The following is a 7394-nucleotide window of genomic DNA, read 5'->3' on the forward strand; positions in this document are numbered from 1 at the left end:
GATAGCATGGCTTAGCAGTACAAAATCATATGCATATATCCCCAGCGTATGCTGTTTCTGACTTGTATGATCGTGTTCAATTCCCTGCTTACCTCAGTTTTCCTCTCAAAGAATTCAATATGCATATGTATAAAAGTACTTATGGATTATATAATGTTCAAGATTTATTTTATTTATTTGAAAGGCAGAGTTACTAAGGAGAGATCTTGGGCTGGCACCGTGGCTCACTTGGTTAATCCTCTGCCTGTGGCACCGGCATCCCATGTGGGTGCCGGGTTCTAGTCCCAGTTGCTCCTCTTCCAGTCCAGCTCTCTGCTGTGGCCCAGGAAAGCAGTGGAGGATGGTCCAAGTGCTTGGGCCCTGCACCCGCGTGGGAGACCAGGAGGAAGCACCTGGCTCCTGGCTTCGGATCGGCGCAGCACGCTGGCCGTAGAAGCCATTTGTGGGGGTGAACCAACAGAAGGAAGACCTTTATCTCTGTCTCTCTCTCACTGTCTCTGTCAAATAAATTTTTAAAAAAATTAAAGAAAAAAAAAGAGATCTTCCATTCACTGGTTCACTTTTCAAATGCCCACAATAGCCCAGGCTGGGCCAGGCTGAAGCTAGGAGCCTTGAACTCCTGGTTGCCACATGGAGTTAGGGGGTCAAGGACTTGGACCAGCTTTTGCTACTTTCCCAGGTGCTTAACAGGGAACTGGATCAGACTCAAAATGGTACTCATTTGGGATGCTGGCATTGCAGGTAACCGCTGAACCCACTGCCACAAATACCAGCCCCAGTTGCCTATTTTTTTTAACCTTTTCTTTTTTTTTTTTTTTTAAGATTTATTTATTTGAAAGAGCTACACAGAGAGAGGAGAGACAGATCTTCCATCCACTGATTCACTCCCCAAATGGCTGCAATAGTTGGGGCTGGGCCAGGCTGAAACCAGGAGAGCCAGGAGCTTCTTCCAGGTCTCCCAAGTGGGCAGGGGGCCAAGGACTTGGGCCATCCTCCACTGCTCTCCCAGGCTACTAGCAGGGAGCTGAATTGGAAGTGGAACAGCTGGGACTCAAACTGGCACCCATTTGGGATGCCAGTGCTACAAACAGTGGCTTAACCTGCTGCATAACAGCGTGGCCACAACTTCTGATATTTTAAAATTCTTTTGCCAAAACACTTGGTTTGTTCACAAGAAATGAACAAAAGTTTTTTATTTAGAAGGTGAATTATTATAAAAGGTAAATATAAGTAAGTAGAAGCGATATGTTCAATTAATTATATCAATTACGTCACAGTTCCCTTCATTATTTCAAATAACCATGAGCTGGTTCTGTCATAGACGCTGCCGTTCAGGTGGGCAAGCATGAAGTAAATGTGTGAACTGTTCCTTTAGATAATTTTTAACTCAGTATTCCTCTAGGTTTTTTTCTCATTTTAATTTATTTGAAAGGCAGAAAAAAAGAAATCTCCCATCTGCTGGTGTATTCTCCAAATACCTACAACAACCAGGGCTGGGCTAGACCAAACTCAGAAACCTGGAATTCAGTTTGGGTCTCCCATATGAGTAGCAGGGATCCAGCTGTGTAAGCCATCATGCCATCCACAGTGTGCTTTAGCAGGAAGCTGGAATTGGGAACGGAGTCAGGTCTCAAACTCAGGCAGCCATCTGATATGGGATGCGGGCACACTATCAGTGTTGTAACTGCTGTGCCAAACACCTGCCTCTGTTCCTCCAGTTTTTGGAATTGTGTTACTGGAACCCATTTTTTGTTACTGTCTTCCCCTCTTTTTTTTTTTTTTTAAAGATTTATTTATTGGGGCCAGCACTGTGCACAGTGGGTTAAAGCCATTCATTGCCTGTAGTGCCAGTATCCATATCAGTGCCAGTTGAGTACTGGCTGTTCCACTTCCAGTCCAGCTCCCTGCTAATGCGCCTGGGAAGGCAGTGAAAGATAGCCCAACTGCTTGGGTCTCTGCACCCATGTGGGAGACACAGAAGAAGCTCCTGGCTCCTGGCTTTTACCTGGCCCAGCTCCAGCCATTGTGGCCATTTAGGGAGTGAACCAGAGGATAGAAGATGTTTCTTTCTGTATCTCTTTCTCTCTCTGTGTAACTCTGCCTGTCAAATTAATATATAAATCTTTTTTTTTTAAAGAATGAAGATTTATTTATTTATTTGACAGGCAGAGTTAGAGAAGGAGAGACAAAGAGATTTTCTCTCTGCTGATCACTGCCCAAATGGGCAAACAGCTGGGGCTGGGCCAGGCCAAATCCAGGAACCACAAGCTTCATCCAGGTCTCCCCTATGGAGGGCAGGGGCCCAAGGACTTGGACCATCTTCTGTTGCTATCCCAGGTGCATTAACAGGGAGCTGGATAGGAAGTGGAACAGCTGGGACTCGGACAGGTGCCCAAATGGGATCAGGTGTTGTAGGCAGCAGCTTAACTTGCTGCATCACAATGCCAGTCTTATGTCCCCCCTCCTCCTTTTTTTTTTAAAGATTTATTTATTTTAAGATTTATTTATTTATTTGAAAGTCAGAGTTAGAAAGAGAGGGGGGTGGTCTTCCATCCGCTGGTTCACTCACCAGATAGCCGCAACAGCTGGAGCTGCGCTAATCTTGGAGCCAGGAGCTTCTTCCAGGTCTCCCACGTGGGTGCAGGGGCCCAAGCACTTGGGCCATCTTCCACTGCTTTCCCAGGTCATAGCAGAGAACTGGATTGGAAGTGGAGCAGCCAGGTCTCGAACTAGCGCCCATATGGGATGCTGGCACTTCAGGCCAGGGCGTTAACCCGCTGCACCACAGCACCGGCCCCTAAAGATTTATTTATTTTATTTGAAAGTTAGAGTTACACAGAGAGAGGAGAGCTGGAGAGAGAGAAAGAGGTCTTCCATCCATCCCCAGTTGACCGCAGTTACCAGAGCTGTGCTGATCTGAAGCCAGGAGCTTCCTGTGGCTCTCCCACACTGGTTCAGGGGCCCAAGGACTTGGGCCATCTTCTACTGCTTTCCCGGGCCATAGCAGAGAGCTGGATCGGAAGTAGAGCAGCCGGGACTCGAACCAGTGTCCATATGGGATGCCAGCACTGCAGGCGGCAGCTTGGAAGTTATAGCTTCAGAGGAAGCTATTGGAAGCTATTAGAGGATTCCAAAGAACAGTTCTCTCTCTGTTAGTGGCATGACACCATCAGTATTGGGACCCATTTATCAAACTTATGACATTAGATAGAAACGGGTACATTTTTTCTGTTTGGGAACATTCAAAGATTAAGATAACACAATTGCTCTCTCAAAACCTCATTAGAGGGGCCAGCACAGTGGTGTAGTGGGTAAAGCCACCACCTCAGTGCCAGCATCCCATATGGGTGCTAGTTTGAGTCCCAGCTGCTCCACTTCCAATCCAGCTCTCTGCCATGGCCTGGAAAAGTAGTAGAAGATGGCCCAAGGCCTTGGGCCCCTGCACCCACGTGGTTTGACTCAGAGGAGGCTCCTGGCTCCTGGCTTCATATCAGTGCAGCTCCAGTCTTTGTGGCTAATTGGAGAGTGAACCGGCAGGTGGAAGACCTCTCTCTCTCTCTCTCTCTCTGCCTCTGCCTCTGCTTCTCTCTCTGTGTAACTTTGACTTTCAAATAAATAAATAAATCTTAAAAATAAAATTAAAAAAAACTCATTAGGAATGCAGCATTTGGGGCCACTGGCATCCTGTATCAGAGTACTGGTTCAAACCCCAGCTGATCTGCTTCTGATCTGACTTCCTGCTAAAGTGCCTAGAAAACAGTAGAAGATAGCCCAAATACGTGGACCCCTGCCACCCATGTAGGACACTCAGATGGAACTCCTGGCTTTGGCCTAGCCCAGCTCTGATCATAATGGCCATTTGGGGAGTAAACCAGTAGATGAAAGAGAGTTCTGTTACTTGCCTTTCATAAACATAAATTTAAGAAAGAAGGGCAGGCATTTGGTCTAGCAGTGAAGACACCTACATCACATGTTTGAGTAACTGAGTTTGCTGTTTGGCTCCACTTTTTTTTTTTTTTAAAGATTTTTTTTTTATTTATTTGAAAGGTAGAGTTATAGAGAGATAGTGAAGGACACAGAGAGAGAGTGAAACTATCCAAAGCCAGGAGCTTCTTCTAGTCTCCCACATGGGTTCAGGAGTCCTTGGGCTATCCTCTGATGCATTAGCAGAGAGCTGGATGAGAAGTGGAGCAGCCAGGATTCAAACCAGCACCTATATGGGATGCCAGCAGTAGAAGATGGCCCAGGTCCTTGGGGTCCTGCATGCACACAGAAGACCCGGAAAAAGCTCCTGGCTTTGGCCTGGCCCAGCCCCTGTCCTTGTGGCCATAAGTTGGTTCACTCCCCAGATGGCCTCAAAGGCTGGAGCTGGACAGAATGAAGCCAAGAGCCAGGAGCTTCTTCTGGGTCTCCCACATGGGTAGCAGGGACCCAAGTACTTGGGCAATCTTCAGCTGCTTTTTATAAGCCATTAGCAGGGAGCTGGATCAGAAGTGGAGCAGCCAAGACAGAAACCAACGACCATATGAGATGTCAGCATTGCAGATGGAGGCTTTAGCCACTACACAATAACACAGGCCCCTCTGCTTTTGTAAAAAGAAAGAAAAAAAAAATCCTCATTAGAAAATATGAAGTAATGATTTTCCTTTTTTAATATTTTATTTGAGTGGTAGAGTTAAAGAGAGAGGGAGAGACAAGGAGAGCACCAGGTGCAGTGTGTTTCTCCCCTGTTGAGGTCTTATTTTATAATTTTTCTCATGTTACTGCCTAGGACAGTGCGAAGCACAAAGTAAATTCAATAAACTTGACTGAATGGAGTTCCATGTCTTTGCTTCATTTCTTCAAATGCCTTCTAAATGAAATCTCTGAATCACACAGTGGAGAAAATAAATAGCGAGCACCCACGCACCCACGCTCGGCTCTGTTCCATCAACCCGCGCCCACGTGGGACGCCGTCGCCGCGGGCGGAGCATCAGCCTACTGCACAGCGCCGGCCCCACAATCCTTATTTTAAATACGGCCCCTTCCTTCTGTCCTCAGAGGTGCTCCTGCCCAGAGCCTCCGCGGTCAGAGCTGTCCATCTTCTGCTGGGGCAAGGAGGTAGGTGGGGAAGTTTCTGGGACCCCACTCCGTCCACAGCCCTTCACCAGGCCTGCTCTCAGCCGCACCCGGCACACCTGCCGTCAGAAACGCCTGGCACTTTCCATTCCTGGCACTTTCTAGGGTTCCAGTGTCCAACAGCTTCCGTTCTGGGCTCTCTCCTCCACGGTTTCAGAGTTCTTCTCTGCCTGCCCACCCCAAATCAGTTACTCTTGTCCACATTCCAAAATTATGTTGCTTATATAGTCGGTGGTCATTTTCTTCTGTCATCTGTCCTAACTGGTTTATGGTTTTTTTAAAACAAAAATTCTTGAGACAGGCATAATGGCACAGCAGGTTAAGCTGCTGCTTGAAATGTTGGCATTTAATATCTGAGTGCCAGTTCAAGTCCCAGCTGCTCTGATTCCAATCCACTTCCCTGCTAACGTGCCTGGAAAAGCAGCAGAGGATGGCCCAAGTGCTTGGATCCCTGCCACCCACTTGGGAGACTTTAGCCAAGTTCCATGTCCCTGGCTTTGGCCTGACCCAGCCCTGGCTGTTGCAGTCACTTGGGGAATAAACCAGCAGATGAAAAAGCTTTCTCTATTTTAAAATATTTATTTATTCTCAAAAGAGTCACAGAGATAGAGGGAGAGACCCTTCATCCTCTAGTTCACTCCTCAGATGGCCACAGCAGCCAGCCATGGGCCAGGCCGAAGCCAGGAGCCTCTTCCAGGTCTCCCACATAGATGCAGGGGCCCAAGCGCTTGGGCTGTTTTACACTGCTTTCCCAGGCACATTAGCAGGGAGCTGGATCGGAAGTGGAGCAGCCGGGACTTGAACTGGTGCCCATGTGGGATGCCAGCGTCGCAGGTGGTGTATGCCACAGTGCCAGCCCCGGGACAGCTCTTAAACTCTCCCTCTCTGTTACTCTGCCTTTCAAAAAATTAAAACTCTTACGTGTCATTTTTTTTTTTTTAGTAAGATTAAAGGAAGGCGTAAAGATGTAACTACTTGGGCTTGACTTTTGTTGTAGAAGTGTTAAGGACCTCGGATCAGCAGAGACGGGGAGGGACATTTCCAACACGAAAAACAGCCTCCGTAAAGGCTGAGTCAGAAGAGAACTCCCAAGCCCTGTTTGGAGTGTGGCAAGCAGCTGGGTTTTGCGGTCCACATCTGGGAACTGTGGACGTGAGGGTCTTAGGGTGGAGACAGAGCAGCCAAGTGGAAAATCTAAAGAGCCACGCTGCAGATTTACGCTTGGTGGCACTTCATCTTCTCACGTATCTGTTACCCTCGGAAGAGCCGAAGAGGTGAGCTGGTGTTCATTCTGTTTGACAGCTGGGTTAAGGAGGCAGAGAAGGTAACTGACCTCTCCCAGGGCGCAGGGCAGGCAGCCAGGAGGGAGCAGCTGGAGCTGGGGGACAGCGGAGACTGGAAGCAGTGGCTCGGGCCAGGGTGGAGAGCAGAAGGGATACTCAAAAGCCCAGGCACAGCCAGGAGCTCAGACAGGAAGTGCAGCTCACCCACGCTATTCGCAGTCTCTGGGCGTGGATTCAGCCACGTAACACTTCGTGTAATCCCCAGGTCACCCCTCGCAGGGTTTGGGATGTGCTTCAGAGCAGGGAGAACCTGGAGTCACTAGGGCCGGCACTGTGGTGGGGCAGGTACAGCCACTGCCTGTGACGCTGGCACCCAGATGGGGGTCGGTTCAGTCCCTAGCTCTCCCTCCCTCCCTCTCTCTGTAACTGTACTTTTCAAATAAATAAACTTAAAAAAAAATTAAAGAAGCAGTGCAGTTTCAGGTTTCCTGACCAGAGTTTGCTTTAACTCCAAAACATGCCCCAAATCCGTCGGTCTCTCCAACTTCCGCCCTGACCCCAGCCACAGTCACCTGCCTGGATTCCTGCAACAGCGAGGCGGGGAGCGCACAGCCAGACGGGGCCTGCCGGAGGCCGGCATTCTCTGGACAGGGACCCCGAGCAAAACGGGTCCCTCCACGCCCGCTCTGGGGTGGCCTCCGTGGGCAAAGCTGGTTGATCACACTGCCTGCACGTGACCTCATTATTACCAGGCCACCTTCTTTGCCTCCGCCTTCTGCTCCAACAGCCTTTTCTCTTTCATTTCAAAGAAAAGCAGGAAACAACAACAGGTAGGGTATTTTATTTAGAACATCTTTGTCAATGAACTTGAAGGTAATTGCATTCCTATCCCAGACAAAATCTCTTTTTAAGCTTTCCTCCCAGCCCGAGCTCCACGGATCCCTCAGCAAATTCCAGTTCTTCTCGTCCCGTCTCCGCAGCGGTGAAGCTGCG

Source organism: Oryctolagus cuniculus, chromosome 1 (assembly GCF_051225735.1).
Source record: "Oryctolagus cuniculus isolate XC-2025 breed Fujian yellow rabbit chromosome 1, ASM5122573v1, whole genome shotgun sequence".
Lineage (NCBI taxonomy): Eukaryota > Metazoa > Chordata > Mammalia > Lagomorpha > Leporidae > Oryctolagus > Oryctolagus cuniculus.